The following is a 21,300-nucleotide window of genomic DNA, read 5'->3' as shown; positions in this document are numbered from 1 at the left end:
TGCGGACACCGGCAGCTCAATGCTTGATTGCAAAGGGGAGGAAGGAAAGATGGGGAGGCCAGGAAAGATGGGGAAGAACCTTACTGATTCTTGATACCAGGGAGATTAAGAAGAGACAATGGGAAGGAGAGATGTGAGCACCTTTGAGTTGGTCCATACGTGCACGGGCATTGCCATCACCGGCAATGCTCCGAGTTCAAATCCAGCTTTACACTCCTCCCACCTTCTCTCAGTCCCCTCCTTCCCCAATCTGAGACTTGCCTACTGAGTAAAGTACCACTGAGCAATGAGCAAGGGATGAGCAGCAAATTCATCTAAACTGCAGCCTATGGAAACAGAGTCGTTTGGTGAGGTCAGACTGAGAAATCTTTTTGTTTTGATGTTGAATTATTTTCAGGCCTTGGACCAAATGCTTGACCCCTCCGAATGATAAAATGTGGTTATAATGTCTCTGCCGACTGGAGAAATTAATGATGAGCATTTACAGTTTGGTTTTTGAAGACAGCGGTTAAAGGTATAGAGAATAATCATCTGCGGTTGAGAGTAACCTCCTAGGTGCTGGGTTGTGCTGGGTTAAGGTGGGGCTGTTTCTGGAATCCTGACCCTGCAGAGTTCTGAATCAGAAATGTCCCAGGAGAGGGGTGCTTGGGTGGCTCAGTTGTTAAGCGGCTGCCTTCGGCTCGGGTCGTGATCCCAGAGGGCCCCACACCGGGCTCCTTGCTCAGCAGGAAGCCTGCTTCTCCCTCTCCCACTCCCCCTGCTTGTGTTCCTGTTCTCGCTATCTCTCTCTTTGTCAAATAAATAAATAAAATCTTAAAAAAAAAAAGAAAGAAATGTCCCAGGAGCTACCTGGATGTGAGCTGGATGGTGCAAGTGAAGCAGGGCCATTGCATCTTTGGTCCTCTCACAGCTGGATGCAGTGACAGACTAACAGAGAGGTGACGGTAGGTTCCCCTTGTCCTGGCTCTCCTCCACTCCACACCCAGCCCTCCCTCCTGGAAGCTGGCCCCCTCAGGCCAAGTAGCCCAGGCCCGGCACCCCACCTGCTTGGGTGGCTGCACAGGCAGAGCTTCCCACGGACCTTTCCAGAAGCTTTCCACCAGGTCCCACTTCAAGTCCAGGATGTGCCCACTCCTCAGATGCACTGGCTCACCTCCATCTCTCTCGTCAGACCTTCACTTCCCCAGCTCCGCCCACAATTTATACAGTCTAGTTCCTGGAATAAATTCTTTATTGCATCACTGAGCAGCTCTGGGTCCCCCACAAGCCCTGACTGACACACTTTTACTGTAATTCTCTAATTGGCTTGCAAAGTTCTTGTGAATTACTGCAAAATGGGGAACAGGTAAGATCTACTCTGTCTGGAGGTCAGGGATTGGCTCCAGGTTATTGGAGGATATGCAGCCTTGGGGTCTCCATTTGCTTGGTCTCAAGAGTAGGGATGATGAATCTAATCCACACACATTTCTAAGGCAGAGCAGCTCTCATTTGTCAATGTGACAGTCCGCAAACACCATGAAGTACAAACATCTGTCATTGCAGTAATGTCTCACAGTAAGAAGCCAAAAGAGGAATTAACTTCTACTAATCTGCTTCTAGCTTTCTGTATATCATGCTGGGCATTACCATCCAGCTCAGTGGTTTTTTTTTTTTTTTTTCCAAATGCAAGCCATTACTAATCAGTTTCTTATCAAATACATGGAGTGGCCATCAACCAGCATTTCCTTTCTCATGAAGCAATAGAATAAAGTGGAACAAAAATCGAGGGGTGTATTGCATGTGGTAAGAGTAGCAATTGTTTTTTGCAACTTCATACATTTCATTGCACTGGATCATGACATAAAGGGTTGTAATGTAGTCACAGCAGAAAAAGGTTGGAGAATGATTCTCTAGCACATTCTATCAAACAGGTGGGGCAGTGTATAGGGCCCAGAAGAAGATGGTACACAGGTGGAGAACAGATGAAAATAACACAGATCCCCTCTCCAAATCTCTTGGAACCAAACATATTTCAAAATTCATACTCTTCCTGACTTCGGAGAGATACCTCTTACTATATGATTTAATACTGGCAGCTGGTACTCGGACAGTGACCCCATCCAAATACACACATCTGGGGCAACCCACACAAACTGCAATGATCTCCCCTTGGCTAACAGGTGAGTTCAGGTCAGGTTAGGTTTTGCCACCAACAAATTGGGCGCTAAAACGTTAAGTTTTTGCAGTGTTTTTGAATTTGAGATTGTGGGTAAGCGATGTGGATCTGTACTCAAGCAAATTATAGTGAACTAGTGGTACCAAGCTGTAAAACAAAACAAAATTGTCCCAGGAATAAATTTAAATTTAATAATCACATGAGCAAAAAAAAAAAAAAACTCTGCATTTTTAACTGTCCAAAAGTGTACGGATGCCACTTTTTGGCAGCCAAAAATGAAAATATAAATTTGTAAAGCAAAAATCACAGCATGCTGGTCTACACTGCAAATAGAAATGCCAGAGAGTATCTCTAAATAGACTTCCCCATGCAGTGAAAATGTGATTTAGTTTTCAAAAGTTTGTTCAGTAAGCATTTTGGGTAATGCAGAATTCATTAACTGGCAGGCGGAATGAAGGCAAAATAGACAATTTAGAGACTCCCAGAGTAAGAGAAACAAAAATATATATTCACACAAAGACCTAGATGCAAATGTTTTTAACAGCTTTATTTATAATCACCAAAAACTGAAAACAGCCCCAACATCCACCAACTGGTCAACAGATAATTGTGATCTACACAATGATCTATACAAAAGTATGTGATCAGCTATAAAAGGGAATGAAGTACAGATACTTTCAACTCTGTGGATGAACCTAAAAAGCATTATGCTAAGTGAAAGAAGACAGACACAGAAGATCACATGCTCCATGAGTCCATTCATAGGACAATTTGGAAAGATAAAACCACAGAAACAAAAATCAGATCAGTAGTTGAGCAGGGAGGGGGCCGACTACAAAAGGACAGAAGGAAACCTTCCAGGACAATGGAGATGTTATATACCTTGAAGGTGGTGGTGGGTACATGATGTGTATATCTGTGAAACTCAGAGAATTATACACCTCAAGGGGGGTGAATTTCACTGAATGTAAATTATACCTCAGTAAACCCAATGAGAGAGAGAGAAGGAGGGAGAGAGAGACTGAGAGAAAGAGAGCGAGCAAGCATGACAGCAAGCCAGAGTAATCCAGTATGAAATGACCAAGGCAATCTAGAATGACCCAGGTGGACCAGAGAAGAAAAGCCAACATCTGAGACAAAGTAAAGGAAGAAACACCACAACCAAACCTAGTGAGCACTTGATACAAATGGCATTTTTTAAAAATAAGCTGCATCTGTAAATAATGTAACTGTTGAAAATAAAACAGAAAATGCACTAAATGGTAGACTTTGTTCTGTGACATCTCAACATTCAAAAAGAAAGATGGTCCCAGAGGTCCTTTAGCATTTCACTACGATATTTCCACAGAAGTTGCTCATTGGCTTCTCCCAGGGGATTTCCCTAATAGAAAAATTTATGGGAAGGATAAAATTAACACTGCTGGATGCAGAGGAAATGGTTTCTTTTGTGAATCCCTTTGCTTGAAATTCTGGGAAATTATGTTTTAACAGTCCAAGACCTATTACCAAATCACTGATTAATGGGATTATGGCTAGGATATTGAGAGACTTTCTCCTAAACAAAGATTTGGTATTTTTATAAATAAACAAATAAACTCTCCTCAAGTGAGCTGTGGCCATTTGTATGCTTTCAAATCTGAACACTGTTTGTTTCTCTCCTGTTTTCAGGATACAAGTCTTCTACTCTAGCCAAGCCAGATTTCTCAGTGGTACTCATACAGGTCATGCCCACCCCATCCTTGCTCCTGTCACTGCCCCTCACAGACTCTCCCCTCTCCCCGTGCAAATACTAACTAACCCTCTTGATTCACCAAGATGCAACCAGAATTCCAAATTAGGTCTCTCTCTTCCAGTCCAGACCCATGGTCTCTCCACTTGGGTTCCTTGATAATTAATGCAAAAGCTGTCCATATTGACATCCTCCATATGGACAACTTTGGGGCATCTATTTGAGAATGAGTGAGCAATTCATGGTGAGACCAGTTCTTATGCTTCTTTCCCACCCTCTTTATGCCTACCACAAGGCTGAATATGAAGTATTTATTTAATTAACAACTTTATTGGACTGTATAAGAAATCGTCCTTTTTCATAGTTGGAAATTTGGTGGGACTGGTTGTTCAATAACAGCTCATTGTTTATGCTGCAATGAAGTTCTCATTTTACCATGCAATTCAACAAGCATGTCAATTAAATGTTCTTTGAGTGCTTAGGCACTGAGATGGCTCTAGAGCTTCCTCTTGGTACACATAACGTTACGTGTCTGCAGATTTCACAATCTCTCCCCTTCCTTACCAAGAGGAAATTCTTTCAGAGAGAAAAACATTTGGCTCATGCTTCCACCTGGTTTTTCCTCTCCTTACAGCCTTCATGGACAATCATTTGCCCAGAGAGAACTTTTGCCCTCCAGGTTCTCACAAGCCACCAGCTCTGGGCTACTCCTGGCTTGCTTGGTGGGGAATGCCAATGACCTTGTGAAGCCACTTGGCCACACACCAGAGCCACCAAAAGAACACATGGCTCAGGGGATGGTGCTGTTCGTCAAATAATGTGCAGTGTCAGGGTCTGGGAGGGACTGGCGATTGTGGGGTGCCTCACTCAGACAGAGTGGGAAACAAACTTTAGCTTACCCACTGGAATGAGTACTCTCCCTTTGACCCACAGGCTTTATCTCTACTTGATGCCTCTCTGCAACAGATGAAGTGGGTTTTTGGTTTTTATGTGTTTGTTTGTTTTGGCTTTTTTCTTCCTAAAAGTAACTCAGAGCAATGTGTGGATAACTCATAACCCACACTAGCATTCCTGGGTTGGTGGAGGTGGAGACCAACACTAACCATTCAACCACTTGGCAGATGTATTCTAGTGAAAATGAATGAATCAAGCAGAACAACATTCATATCTTACCATCATTTTCCTTCAAGAAGTTAAACACCTGTTTTCTGGAAAGTGCTGGTGACTACCCAACAACTGGGGGCAAAGCCTGAGCACTTGGTTTCAGATTTCTGGGGACAAGAATCCTCCGGACAATGGTCTAAATCCTCCTAATCCTCTGCACAATGGTCTACATCCATTAGTATTCTAATACAAAACATGCGCATTCACTGAAATTACATTCATTCCAGTATGGAATTCAATTATCTGTGTGGATTTCTATGTAAATATATTTCACCGGTCAGAGCAGAGAGCAGAGAAGATTGCAAACCCAAACAGTGCTCATGATGACCAAGGGAAAACAATTTTCTCTCTGTTTATGATAAGCAGGTCAATGAACAGCATCCGGTAGAAGCCATTTGCAGCTATCTCCGTGGCTTCTCTGACTCCTCTCATTTAATGTGGATACTTCCTTGTGCTATTGACTTGTTCCTTGTTCAACATTTTCCATTTGCTCTGTGAGCAACATGCTCTCAGGTATTTTCTCGTTCACAGCTTACGAGTGAGGACAGACATACAGGATTTTAGTGAAATGCTCTGCTGTGGAACTTTGTCACCACCTGTCTCTGGTGCTTGTTTGAAGAGCAGCTCTGTGTGCTTGTTTCTCCTCACCACCTACTGTGCCATTAAGAGTTGTGGGGGGTGGGGGTCTAGAACGATTTCTTCTCAGGTATGGCCTTAAACACAATTTCTGCAGAAGAAAAATCGCTCAGCCTCTCAGGATAAGGCACACCACTCCTAATTCGCTGCAGCAATAGAAGGATGCAGTATTCATTCCCAAGTCCTAAGACCCTCATGTGACAAACTAAACATACCCAGTAATGCCGATCACTCCTATAGCCATGGCCACTGATATGTAAAACTAGTCATGATTTTTTCCACTTCCAAGGACTTTAAACACATTTCAACGTACGTAGATGACTTCTGAAACTGTACTTTTAGAGTCAAAGGAAAATACAGTCTGCATTGCCAACAAATTATAATTATTTTATATGATTCTTTTATATGAAATAAGGGCAATGACTTTTGGATGTAATACAATTACTTAAGGATTTCTAAAGTACTCTTCCTCTTCCATCGGAAGAGAATACGCCGCATCTTCATAAAATATTCTCTTTATTTTTTTAAAAGATTTTATTTATTTATTTGACAGAGAGAGACACAGCAAGAGAGGGAACACAAGAGGGGGAAGTAGGAGAGGGAGAAGCAGGTTTCCCGCTGAGCAGGGAGCCCGATGTGGGGCTTGATCCTAGGACCCTGAGACCATGACCTGAGCTGAAGGCAGACACTTAACAACTGAGCCAACCAGGCCATCCCAAAATATACTCTCTTTAAAGTTTTCCCTGCTATAAAATGATATTCAGGTAGGCAGATGCAAACTCTGCAAATCCTCCTTCCTTAGGCAGATGAAAACATTTTCTTAAAGGTCTAGCTTACCAACTGTCTCTGAAATTCAGTGCAACAAATGTTATTTTGTATCTGCTCTGCATAAGGCTTTGTGCTGAGCACCCACCCATGAACATGGTTCTTTGTTTGGCATGGATGCTATCTGAAAGGTAAAACGTTTACAAAGAGAAACTATATATAACATGTAAAATCAGGACAGGGAGGTGTCAGAAACAGGTGAGGTGACATAAGGGGAATGCCTATTGGTAATAATTGACAAGATTTTGATAATAAGGCACAAAGCAAAAGGTATTCTGGATAGAAACAGAGGCTAGAAAGTGTGGGGTGGATTCAGACTCCAGTCTTCAGAAAACTGAAAATGTGCGTAGAAGGAAGTAGTGAGAGACAATTTGACTGGGAAATGTGGGTGTAGAGATCCAACTTGGGAAGGTTTGCAATATTAAGGTTGAAGACTTAGAAATTAATTCAGTAAGCAAATGAACGATTTCATCGTATCTGTTTTAGTAAAAACAACTTAGTTTTCCTGTCTAGCAGGAAGGGGATATGGAAAAGTTGGAATAGAGCAGTAAGATAAGACAGAAGGCCATTTCACATTCCCAAGGAAGAGTAAGGTGGACCTAAACCCAAGTAAGGACTGTAGGAAGTGTGTGGCCAGGAGGGGATGAATTTCAGAGCCTTTTCAGAGGTCAGGGAGTGCTTCTTGAATATGCGTAAATCAGTGAGGTGCAGGAGGGAGGCAAGAAGAGGGATGCAACAAATTGAGGCCAAAGAAGGTAGGAGAGGCAGATAACACAACCAGTGATATTGACACCATCACCACCCAGCACACGGATGGCACCTGATGGATTATACGACCTGCACAACATCTGAGAGGCTAGAGGAGCAGAGCATAGGCTGTACCATCAGAAAGACCTAACTACCACTTGCTTTAAGGGAGAGGCGTTCCTCCACATCTTCGAATCTTCATTACACGTCACCTGTGCCAATGAAGTGACTGAGCAATAGAAATGATGCAACATTGTAATTGTGTGCTGCTTCCCAGATTTTGTGTACATTTACACATGGTCGTGCGCCTACATACACGCATAAAGATCGATCATGAGGAAGAGTCAGAAGGAACTGGTTCTACTTTGTTCGTGATGCATTTCTAAGGGTCCTGATAGAAAACCCAAACAGTTCCTGTGAGACAGGCTTAACACAAACTGCCACTTTAAAAAAAAAAAAAGATTTATTTATTTATTTGAGAGAGAATGAGTGCACACGTGAGCCAGGGGAGGGGCAGAAGGAGAGGGAGAGAATCCTCAGGCAGACTCCCCACTGAGTGTGGAGCCCAATGCAGAGCCCAATGCTGGGACCCTGGGATCATGACCTGAGCAGAAACCAAGAGTCCGATGCTTATTCCACCAAGCCACCCAGGTGCCACCACAAACTGCCACTTTAAACAAGCAATAACGTCTTGGTCTCTAGTGAAGGTGTTTAACTGGAAAAGACATTTCATAGTAGTTTGAGCTATGAAAGAGCTAATTTAAGACTTGTAAGTAAGATGTAGAGCAAAGAAGAAATCTGAACCCCATGCCTGTATCTAATTATTAGCATAATTCTCCAAAACATTCCATCTTATAGACTCAACATCCAAATTTTACCTCCGTATCAAACAGCGTGAATTTCCTGCCTATTATTCATCATGCTGTCCACACCAAGACTTGAAATCTTTAAGTGATATATTATACAGTTCATTTGCTCATGTCACTAATGAAATCTAAAACATTCCTGCTGATACCTCTAATTTTGTATAGAACAAGGTGCCAAGGTAACCACATGAGAATTTAGATTTTTAGTTCAAGAATGCACCATTTTCCATAGGACCTGATCTTTATCACTCATTAACTCAGACTGTTTATATTAGTCATAATGACCTGACTTAGTGAAGATCGAGATTACAAATCAGAAAATCTTTTTTTCCAGTCATATTTTAAGAGAAAGAGAAATTTTAATGAAGGATTACATCTATTTTTTTTTTCCTAGAAGAAAAACAGATCTGTTCACCAAATACTTATTAAATGATGTCATTATACTTGAATTAAAAAAAAAAGTCGCTTTCTAAGTTGGGAGCCAAAGTCTGAGGGTAAAGCTTTCAATAGCCTAAGAAACGTAAATCGCCCACTTTTGTGATACACACACACACAGACACACTTATGTACATACATTAGTCTGTAGTTTTTAATCTATTTCAGGTATACACAAGATATTTTGGCAGATCAAAGAAATCTGCAAATTTGATCAATTGCCCAAGAAATGTTTAATGAAACAGATTACATGTTATCACAGAGATGTTAACACCTCAAATGGAAGATCTAACTTTTCTTCCAGCTGTGTGGGAGTTATGGGCACTTCTTATGCACTGAACGTCTGTGTTCCCTCAAAACTCTTATGTCAAAATCCTAACCCCCAATGTGATGGTATTAAAAGGTGGGCCTTTGGGAGGTCATGAGTGTGGAACCCCCACGAATGAAAAGAATGCCCTAATAAAAGAATCCCCAGAGAACTCTCCTGCTTTCTTTCTCTCCCCTTTTTTTAAGATTTATTTATTTATTTGAGAGAGACAGAGAGAGAGAACAGGGGAGGAGCAGAGGGAGAGAGAGAGAATCCTAAGCAGACTCCGTGCTGAGCAGGGAGCCAGACTCACGGCTTGATCCCAGGGGTCTGAGATCCTGACATGAGCCAAAACCAAGAGTGGGGGGCTTAACCCACAGAGCCTCCCAGGCGCCCTCTCTAGCACTTTCTGCCACACAAAGACACAGTGAAAAAAATGGCATTTATGAACCAGGAAGCATTCCTTCTGGCAGACACTGAATCTGCCAGGGTCTTGATTTTGGCCTTCTCAGGCCAGAGAACTGTAGTTTGTTGCTTACGCCACTCAATCGGTGGTATTCTGTTACAGCACTCTGCATGGACTAAAATAGCACTGAGTTCATACTTATAACAAGAATGAATGGAACCTCTCTCTACGATCTCATGATGAAATGCGGCTATCTCATGACTGTGGGTTTAGAGAAAATCTAAGACAGAGTTCTGGTCATCTTATAGGTGTGCTTTGGAGCCAGTACTTTATTTAGACTAAGATAAAATTATTCCATTGGTCTGGTCATAACACAGCGGTTTTCTCTAATGGTACCTAAGGGGACTTTTAGTCATTACATCCTTGCAAATCTTTTATGTATCCATTTTGATCCCAAATGGTGACATCCCCCTAGGCTAGGCTGGGGGTGTGAGGATGACCACCCTGGCACCATCCACAGTCTCCTTGGAAATGGAAAACAGGGGCAAGTACACTTCTACTCCCACCTCCACACCCAGGGCAGGTAGCTCTCTGACGTGCCCACAGCATACATTTTTGCCTAAAATCTTCTACACTGAGGGCTCCAATCAGCCACTAGCAATGAATCTGAGTTCCCTGGATATATGGTTATGGAAAACAATATTCTTGCTTAGTACTGTGCTTGATTCTTTATTTAATGATAAATTTTTGAAAAGAAAGAATAAAGGGAGAGGAAGAAAATATTTATTAAATAAAACAAAGTCTCTCAGTGCCAAAGATTATTTGATGTATGCACGCTACACTCATGTGAGAAAACTCAATTCTGTGACTTGAACCAAAGCTCAGAAAATGTCAAAGAGTGATGGTGGGATGCAGGGAGACTCAACCCATCTGATTCTCTGGTGTTTTTCCAAGCTTGCCTCATTGTTTCAAGGCAAAAGGGGTCTAGGCATTTGTTTTATTCTATATGAGGAGCATATCCATAGAATTGCTGTGAATGTTTCTACCATGAGGGGTCCTTCTTTGAGCCCCAGGGCCCTCGATTTAGCCTTTCTAATGGTGTGTTAAGGATTCTGGACTGTGTATCAGCTGTTGATGGGTGTAAAAGCAGGGAATGTAAATCACCTACTTTTCTTAATACATGCTTACACACACACACACACACACACACACACACACACGTGCACACAGCAGGGGGCATTAAGAGTAAAGGATAATTGAGTTATTTTTGACAACCGTCACTGTAACCTGAGGCAAGAAAGCAGGTGAATGGTTGGCGTTCCAAGAATAAATTTATCGTCTACTACTTACAAGCCACGTGGCCACTCGTTGAGATGCTCTTGGTTTCTCTATGCACAAACTGGCATGGTGCTAACAGCCATTGCAGGATAGTGGGTAGAAATGATGCACACACAATAATGTCTATGGTGCTTGGCTGAATATTATTACTTTGATGAATAATGATATAATTACTCTTACTAAATGGTGGCAAAACAAATTCATTAGTAATAAAATTCCATTTTATTGAATTTATGAAATTTAAACACAGACCTGGATTTTGACCAATCCCAATTTTAACAATCCTCTTTCTATCTTTCTGCTTAATTTCTTGGTGCCTTAATGTAACCATCTGCAAAAGAAGGGAGAGGTTCCCTCTGGGGTCTCTGGAGTCTCAAACTTCATGATTCCATGACCCCAGTTTAACTCCCACTGCCCATGTAGTTCCAAGAAATTGAGGGAGGAGAATAAATATTTGCAGATTTTATAATTTGAGAAAGAAATCCAAGAAGTCTTCATCTAAAATGGGGCTCTTTAACGGAGGTTCATGTACTGTGTTGTGCTTCAGAGTCTCTGTGAATCCCCTGAAACTGCAGGCACAATTTTTTGTCTATGTGGCTATGGAACGTTTCTGCGAGCAAGTCTATTACTTTCACCAGATTCTCTAGCAATCCATGACATGGCACCACCTATGCTCCCCCAAGAAGTTGTAAACCAAGGATTTCATATTACAAATACTAATAGTGCTGTTTTGTACTCATAGAATAAATCAATACCAATGATAAAATTGGAATCCAAGATTTTTAGTTTGATATCAGTTAAGGTACTTTAGTGCTGGAATCTTACTTCAGGTCTTCCAAAGGCCGACCTAGAGCAGAGGCCCTGGGTGCAAGTGGCTTATTTGGGAAGCCCTCCTGGAAAGTGCAAGAATGTGACAACGAGGGATGGAGAATGAGAGCAGCCCACAGAGTGCACTGCTGACAGGTCACTGCTGTAGAGGCTCCTATGGGTTGCCCTTCGGATTATCTAGGGCCGCTCCAGGACCTCTCCACTTACTTCTGCTGTCCACCGATGCTTCCAGCTCTTTTATCTCTGGCCCTTCCAGGCTGCCCTGCGTGTGGACACAGCAAATTTCCAAAAGGCTGGAGAAAGCCCTGGGGCAGAGAGCAGAGTGTTGCCAGCACCAGATGGAGACATAGCAGCCAGAGAGTGGAGTCAGCCAACAACTGGATGTGGTCTGTTTCAGAATCCTTCTCTCACACACCACATCCAATTATCCACCGAGTGGTAACTTCAAATTTTACAGCCTAAAGCACATTTGGTATACATCATCTCTATCTTGTTCAGTTGTCCCTGCCTCGGTTCAGACATGTGCAATCACTCCCCTGAACTCCTGCAATGCTTTCCTGCTCATCTTGCTTGTCTAAGCCATCCTCTGGTCTATACTGTGCCCATGTGACCCTTCTAGAAGTACATCTAACAGTATCTGCCCTAGGTTTCCCACTCTTCGATGGCTCCCAATACTATCAAAGAAGATCCAAACTCCTTGACATTCCTGTTGGGTTTTTCACCCCTTCTCAGGTTCATTTCCATCTTCGTTTGTGCCCCCTTGAGCTCCATCTCTAACATCTGATGGATGGTCTCCAATAAATTGCCCTTGCAAACCTCCCTGGGCAGTCCTTGAAGTGAAGCTTTCACAAGCCATTCCTCCCTGCCCCCCAACTAGGCATCCAGGCCTTGGTTCAATGCCACCCAGGCACATAGCTCCCCGGCCCCGGGGCTTTCTCTCCTCCACTCTGTACTACTTGTATCATTATTGTTGTGCCTGGCACATAGTGGCTGCTCAGAAACATTTTCAAATGACTGCACTACACAGTAGCACATAATCGCCATATTATATTGTACCTGTTGGTGGTGTGTTCCATAAGACCAAGACCCTGTCCTCCCATCTCTCACCTCCAGCCCTCAGTCTAGGAATAATAACGTGTGTCCAGCAAACACTTGTCAACGTGAAGCATCATAAATGCTGGCATGGTGGACTGGGAAAGAACGGAAGGTAGAGTCACAGAAAACCAAATTCATATCTTACCTTTGACACTCACTAGCTGTGTGGTCTTGAGTAAATTACTTAACTACTCTGAGTGTACTTTGCTCATTTATTAAATAGGGGTGGTATACTATGGTAGATTATATTACTGCTCCCCAATAGACACTTCTTTCCCGAAACAGTAGTATACACCCCTGGCTATTCCCGTGTGACCTACAATGCGCTTCTGCAGGAGGAGTGTGCTGCTGTGCCCACGGACCTTGAACTTGGCCACATGAAAGTGAGCAGATGTGGCACATGTCCCATCTGAGCAAAAGCTGAAAGAGCCACTGCTTGCCTTGGCCATCGTGACTTTCCCCAGCCACAAGAAGGGCATATGCCAAGTGAAGGCTCTGTTTCAGCCTGGATCCCAGAATGAAAAAGGCTCTTGGAGAAGAGCCACAGTTGCTCCACAGCCTCTAAAGCCGACATCAGATATGAGCAAGAAATAAATCCCTGGTCTTATAAGTCACTGGGATTTGAGCTTGTTAGATAGCCTAGCATAAGTCAGGAGAAGCCACTCCAGAATGTTGTAGAATGCATCAGATCAGATAAGCAGAGCACCTCTCAGAGAGGCCAGCATTTGATAGGTCTTTTAAAAAATCTAACTCCCTTGCCCCTGTCATGTTCTTCTGAAAACCCCAATCTAGCCCAGAGGTGGGCACAAAGTAGAGGTTTGAAAATATTCAAATGATAAGTGAATAAACACATAAGTTGGGCTTAATTTTAAAACCGAAATAGATGCATTTTTTTCGTCTAGTCATTTCCTGCATATAAATTACTTGACAAAAATTTTATATCATAATTTCAAAATAGCTTGCTAAAGCTTCCAGGAATATTTATATGTAGTCTGAAGGAATTAAAGACTTGAGTAGCTCATCTCTCAGAAAGCCAACACCACAACAGGGTTGATTTAATTGAGAAACTTCTAACAGGTATGTCTCACTTCTGCTGGCTTCACTGTTGAGTGTGATGGGACATTGTGAAAGCCCAGCTACGATTTCCTCTGTTTGACTCCACAGACCACAAGATTACAGCAATGGTGTGACTTGGATTGAATGTATTTTCCCTTCTGTATGCTTCTCTAAGGGGCAGTATAAAGAAATACTTGCCTTGATCTAAATGAATAGGTATTCAACATTATCTATTTTATCCTACAGTCTTATGATCTTAACTTAAAAAAATTCAGGAAGATATAGCAGAGACTATAGAAATTGATACCTTGGTTTCTGTCATAATTGATTCCACTTAACCATCACATTTCTTGGATGCAACTTTTCATATACAAAAACACATCATAAATCCATCATTGGAGTGTAGCTTTGCATTATTTTCCAACATTTTACATAGCATTCCCTGCAGAAACAGCATTAATTTCAATAACACAGCTAATGAGTTACATATAAAGCTGGAGGAGAAAAAAAAGAATTTAAAAATTGGCCTTACATTTCCTAAGGAATCTGTTCATTCTCCAAAGCCAACAGAAACTACAAATTATCAGGAAGAACAGATTCCAGGGGGCTGGACCAATAGAGAAATGACACACTAATATTTATTTGAAAGGCCATTTATTTATCAAACACTTATTAAGCACCTATTATTTGCCACCTCCTGAGCCAACACTGGAGATTATAAGATGGCCAGACAGAGGTCCTGCCCTCAGAAGGGTAGGTCTAGTCTGAGACTCGGACAAGTACATATAAGATTATGAATATACCCCATGGCTTTGTTCTAAAAGACAATTGGTAATAGGAAGACAGAAGAGGGACCCTGAGATGGTGTCAGTGGGGTTAGGGGAAGTCTCTGGAAGGAGGTAGGGGCTGGGCATGAACAACAGCAGTGTCCTGAAACCACAGGCAAGAATGGGGCAAAGCCAATGTAACATAGTACAAAGATGTTTGCTAAGCTGTCCTCCGGTTCTGTTGCCACAAAATCAGGTCCTCACTCATAAATTCCTTTATCCAACCATTTCACTTTGCTCACCTAAGTGAGTTAGGTGCAAAGTATCTCGGTTAACAAGACAGATATGGGGAGGGGGGGCTCCTGGGTGGCTCAGTCAGTTAAGCGTCTGCCTTCAGCTCAGGTCATGATCCCGGGGTCCTGGGATGGAGCCCCGTGTCGGGCTCCCTGTTCAGCAGGAGAGTCTGTTTCTCCCTCTCCCATTCGCCTCTTTCTCACTTGCTCTCTCCCTCAAATAAAGTACAATCTTTAAAAAACACGAAAAATGAAGAAACAAGACAGACATGGCTCCTGTCCTGGTGCCGCTCTCAATCTTATCGTAGGGATCCTATGATGGGGAGCAGCTGGGGCCGAACCTAGAACATCAGACTCAGTCGTTTGCGAAGAGAGACTCGGAATACTCCACATTAATACGAAGGTCAGCGAATTAAGTAATCGCTCACACTGACACACAGAGTAAAGCCACGTCTTCGTCCCTATGCTTTCAGGGATGAGCCGGCTCTAGCTGCAGCCTGCCCTATCCTCCCACAAGCCACTGCGGAGCAGTGAAAAAGAGATGCCGGGACCCTGGTCTCCTGCTTCCCAAGAAGCCCACACTTACATAATTACTCTCCGACCAAACCCCAGGGCCCCTCCCCACAGAGGACTAGGTTCTGTACTCAAGACATGTCTGATGAGCTAGCACACGGCAAGAGTGCCCTGGGCACCAGGGTATCGAGACAGTCCCATCCTCCACACGCTCACGGACTTCAAGGTCAAAGGAAGAGAAATGCGGAAAATAAGGTTCAATACAATGTGTCCATATGTCACACAATGTGAGGTATTTGACAAAACATGTCCACATTTCATCCACTGTAATATGGTCTTAATATGCCGTAGTAGAAGAATGTATGAAGTGTGATGGAAGAGGTGGGGCGCTGGGAGGAAGCCATGGGGAAAGGTTTCACAAAAACAGTAATGTTTAAAACCAGAATGGTGGGCGGAAGATCCTTATGGGATAGATGTAAGGGAGGAGTCTGATGACAGACAGGCTGTGGAAGGCTGCCCAGCCCCCCAGAGACAAAGCCATGCTTTTTGAATTATGTCTACATTGGGAAAAAAAAAATCCTTGGAATATTTGTATTTCATCCTAGCAGAGTGTTTTCAGGATTATTTGTATTTTAAAATATTCTTTGAAGGGGAAAGAGACTTCATTCCACAATTCAAGTAGAGCATCAAATAAAGTCACAAGCAGTATGGGAGTAATAACATCATCTGAGGTTCTGTGCTGATTCTACAGATTCGTTAAGAATATGTTCTCTGCATTTTAAGTAAAAAGGGGTGAGAGATCAGTAAAAGATTAGTATTTTAAAATAGGCAGCAATAAGATTTCCCAGAAAGTAGGAACTTTTATTTCTTTTGGCAATTTACTATGCATGAGCCTATTTACTTGCTAAAATATTTTCTTCTCAGATGAAAAGTGCAGCTTTGGAAAGAGACAAACCATTTCAGACCTTGCTCAGAGTTTATTGTGATAGATATTACTAGCACCATCTGCTATTTCTAGCTATTAGCCAACATTTAGTGACTGTGATTTACAATTATAAACTTCGACAATGTGCCTAGGAAGGTGAACTTTCTGATTGAGACCAAATGTTAGGCACAGATTTTTTTCTTTACAATAGCAACAAAGACAAAATAACAAAAAACCGGATGCCTGTTTTTGTTATGCAAATATAGATATTATAATAGCAGGAGTGGGGAGGGGGTATGGGAGGTCACATCCAAGACACATGAACTTATACCCTTCTTATGTTACAACACACTCCTATAATGAAGTCCTAAAATAAACTCCTGATGTCCCCCCATAGAGGGGCAGTGTGACTGTCTACAAGGTGAATAGAACATATTTTCTTGAACCACATAAATTGTGATGATGTGTACCTATTCTGAGATAATGTATATAATCCCACAGATTCTAGAAAGGAAATGGCTGAACACCATCTCATGGCAAGTGTTCCTGCAAGGAAAGCAGGTAGGACAGATCCCTGGGTCTTCCTTTCATTTACAAAATGTACAACAAAGGGCATCTTTGCTTTCTTATTCTTAGAGAAGACTTTGAAGCTTTAGCTGACTCAGTCACTTCTTTTCTTTAGATGTGGCCACTTTAATATAATCTGCTAGCAAACAGATTGATGGGCAAACTTCAAAGGACATAGCAATGAAAGGATCAATATCTCTATACAATCGCTCTAAAAAACCAGATAGCTTCATTTAAGATATAATTGGAATTCCCTTTAAGAGCAAGAAGAGGTTAAAACTCCAGAAGAAAAAAGCACATTTAACAGCATTGCCTGACACAATCTTTGCAACTGTAAATGCACAATAACCCCGAAGATCAATATTTGTTCTATATTTTAAGATGCGGGTACAATGCAGAGAACACTCACTGTGTTTCAGTGAGAAAACACAGGATAATCTGGGAAAACGCAAGATGACATTTTAAGGTAACATCTAAAAATCAGGATGTTCACCCAGCTGAGATTACAGTTCGAAAATAAAGCACTGCACTTGATATACTCCTTAACAATATTTTTATTTGTACATCTATTTGGAAGTATAACAATTTTAGGGAGGCATTGTAATATGAACTTTATACTGTCTGACTTTATTCAAATGAGAATATCCAATAAGACTGTGATTTGAGACCACATGCCCAGAGGTACAGGGATAGGAAACATAAAACAACATAAAACAAAAGAGACCTAAAATCAAGATTTTAGGGTGTTTTGGTCTAAAAACCTTCATCTTTGGAACTAGGCAAACTAGAACAGAATGTAGGTCAGTACTAATGCAGGTCAATGGCCATGACTGTATGTGTAGACTACTTGATTTCTTTGAGTTTCTTCATCTGTGAGTGGGCAACCAGAAGCTACAGTGGGGGCGGTCAATAAATGATGGCCACTTGCCGGTTTTGTAAATAAAGTTTTATTGGAATACAGCCATACTCATTGTCTATGGCTGCTTTATGCTACAGAGGTAAAGTTGAGAAATTACAACAGAAATCGTACGGCTCGTAAAACCTAAAATGTTTAGCATCTGTCCTTTATAGTAACTGTTTGCCAGTCCCTGGTCTGTGAGGTTGCTGTATGGATCCTAGAAATTATTTAACATAGTGCTTGGTACACGGTAGCTGTTTCGTTAGATCACTATTCAAGTAAGGGAAAGGTTAAGGTCATATAAGCTAGGAAGAAAATGTTTCAACTGCCAAATACTGTTGATCAATGAATCCTTAACCATCTGAGAAGAAGCTCTTGCCCAAAGCGCTTCACTTAGTTGACAGAAAAGATCTTAATCTGTTCTTTACTCTATGGAAAAATGATGCAGGGTAAATGCAAATTAAAGGGACACTGAGATACCATTTCTCATCTATCAGACTGGCAAAAATCTCAAGTCTGACAGCATATTCTGTTGGTGAGGCACTGGGGAAATACTCTCATGCATTTTTACCGGGAGTGCAAATTGTTGAAACTCTAGGGAGTGAAACTTGGCAAAATTAGCAAAATTCCATATAATTTACTCATTGATTGTCCTTGGGAATCTAATCCCTAAGATATCTGGCAAAATCACAAGTATGCACAGGGTTATTCATTACAACATTTTTCTGTAAGAGCAAAAGACCGAAAATAGCCTGAATGTTCCCCCACGAGGTACTGGAAAAGAAGGAGTTAAAGCAAGTTGCTTGTGATCCATTTTCCTCTGATTACAAAGGAGATACTGGGGTTGAGGGAAGAAGGAAAGTGACCTGATTTAGGCTTCTTGTATACATATTAACTAGATCACTGGGCAAAGAGAATAATTTTTTTTTTTTTCTAGGAGAAGAGTCCTCATCAAGCAGGAAAGCCCTGGTTTAGGACGTTATGATAAAAAAATCCTCATCATAGATTGATGAGTTATAACTCTCTGGAGAATGTCACATGAGCTCTTCAAATTTCTTAGGTGTAACCCTGGAGATGTTGCAAAATCATGTTTCCTACTATGTGAGGGACTTGCAAATCTCAATGGAAATCTCATCTATCTCTCTGGGCCAAAAAGTATATATATATATGATATCAAAAAGAAGGATGTGAGGAGCCACATGGGATATCCTGCCTGGTTTTCTCCCTCCATTACCAGTGTCCCTGGTTGCTTGAATCCTTAAAATTATTAGTAAAGCTTGATACTGGATGAGATTCCTGATTTAACCAAGCTCATCCTTTATATTGGCTCATCCACCTAAAGGAGTAGAAACTGCAAGATAATGGAGTGAAGAATACCTATATACACTGATGGGGAATGATTTCTATGATATACTCCTGGTGAAAAAAAAAATCAAAGGGCACAATAATATATATACTATGCCACTCTTCACGCAAGAACAGGGCGAGGATACAGTTATATGCAAGTATCAGCTTGCATATGTGAAAATAAATACTGAAAGCTTAAACCAAAAGCTAATAACCATGAAACTGGGGAAAGAAGAAGGCATAGGATGCAGGGGCAGGGGATGCATGTGACATTTCTCTGAAAACACTTTGTATATATAAAAACATATAATTTGTACTTGGAGACATATAAATGTTATATATTCAAAAATAAAATGAAATTTTAAAAATCCATTAAAATTGAAAAGATTCTGAAACAAATGAACCAAATTATATATAAAAGTTAGAATATGACCACATAGAAAAAAAAAAACTTAAGCAACTTAAGTTTTGAGTCTTTAATTGTACATCCTTAATGTACTATAAAATGAAGACTGAAAGCAAATTTTAAAACTTCATTTAATATTCTTGGGGCGCCTGGGTGGCTCAGTCAGTTAAGCATTCAACTTCTTGGTTTTGGCTCAGGTCATGATCTCATGGGTTGTGAGATCGAGCCCAGAGTCGGGCTCCATGCTCAATGGGGAGTCTGCTGGTGAGTCTCTCCCTTTGCCCCTCCTCCCACTTGCATGCGACCGCAAGCGCTCTCTCTCTCTCAAATAAATAAATCTTTTCAAAAAACAAAAAAATTAAAAACTTCATTTAATATTTTTATTATGAATGGTAATATTAGTGTTTGTATTTAAATATATATATACATTAAAATAAGTAAGTTTTGTTAAGAACAAAGATTTTTAGTGAAAAAGAAAATAAATGCAAATGTGGTACCAGAGAAATTAAAAATTCTGTAAGGCTACGTTTGATTTGGAAATAATGTAAGAATTCAGGTTATTTTTTTATTTAAAAAAGGTATTTTCAGGGTGCCTGGGTGGCTTAGTCAGTTAAGCATCTGCCTTCAGCTTGGGTCATGGTCCCTGGGTCCTGGGATTGAGCCCTGCATTGAGCTCCCCACTGAGTGGGAAGTCTGTCCCTCTCCCTCTCACCCTCACTCTGCTCATGGTCTTGCTCTCTCAAATGAATAAAGAAAAAAAATCTTAAAAAAAATAAAAAAGTTATTTTCTAGCTCTAACATATATTGAAACAGCTCAGAAACATGAAAGTCCAGATATGATGGGTGTCCCTAGTATTTAGACTGTGATTTCAAAATACCATTCTCCACAAAAAAACAGTCTCCTTGCCAGATCTGGAATACTGGATGGGCTTGTAGTTGTACTAGAAACATGGAAACTACCAAAGACTGGTAGTCCTGTGTCAAAAGGACAAAAAGTCAATATGAAGTTGTTCCCTGTGACCAAAAGGGAACAAAGTGGGAATGTAAATGAAACAGGGGGATAGAATAACAAGATAAACAATACCACAAACTGACAAACCCAGAATGCGACACCTTCCAACAATTGACCTGGTTTCTTGACAAGTCAATGACATGAAGAAAAACAAAATGAAGCTGGCAGGGAATTGTTACTTGAGCTGTAACAACAAGCTGGAATGTGTGGGCTTCAGAAGCATGGCGATTCAAACCAGTACCTGCACTATAACATTTTTGAAATGGTCAGGAAATGTAAACATTGACTGGATACTACATGATGCCAAGGACTTATTGTTATTTGTATTGGGCATGATAGTGGCATCATGATTCTGGAAGAAAATACCCACTTTTTTTTTTCAGAGATGTGTCCTCAACCTATGTAGGGACAAAATGACATGATGTTTGAGATTTCCTTTAAAATATTTTAACCCCTACCACCCCAAAAATAAACAAAGGAAGGATGACAAAGTCCTACTGAAACTGGATAATGACATTCAATTTGTTATTCTCTCCCCTTTGCTTCTGTGTTTGTCATAATATGAAGAGAGAATCAAGAGAAAGCTGCTTTGGGAAAAGATTTCACATGAAATGAAGGAGTAACATGATTTTTTTATGCTTTAGGCTGGCCTATGAGATCTGCCCAACTCAAGCCAACCTTCTGCAATAGCCTTCCTGTGAGACCTATGGCCATGGTGCTGATTCAGTGGGAGTTTATGTAGAGAAAGAAATAAATCTTTGAATCAAATAAAAAATGGTACAGGAAATGCCACCACAGTCAGTCTTGTGCTGAGCTATTCTCTCTTGCTACTGGAGAAAGGCATTTTAAAGTATTTTATCATTTCTCTAAGCACTCGGTCAGCTTGATTAATACACGGAAGAACAGGTTTTCAATATGATAAAAAGAACTAGTCAAAATCTGCCTTTAGAGGCGCCTCGTGGCTCAGATCATTAAGCATCTGCCT

The 21,300-nt window shown here is 41.2% G+C and overlaps 1 protein-coding gene across 1 annotated transcript in view; it reads right to left on the bottom strand.

Annotated features, from left to right (window-relative positions):
- Positions 1-21,300, bottom strand: part of PIEZO2 (piezo type mechanosensitive ion channel component 2) — a 526,331-nt gene that overhangs the window by 261,512 nt on the left and 243,519 nt on the right. The gene's annotated exons all lie outside the window — the stretch shown is intronic.

This window comes from Zalophus californianus, chromosome 14 (assembly GCF_009762305.2).
Source record: "Zalophus californianus isolate mZalCal1 chromosome 14, mZalCal1.pri.v2, whole genome shotgun sequence".
Taxonomy (NCBI): domain Eukaryota; kingdom Metazoa; phylum Chordata; class Mammalia; order Carnivora; family Otariidae; genus Zalophus; species Zalophus californianus.
This window is presented reverse-complemented; position numbering and strand designations above follow the sequence as displayed.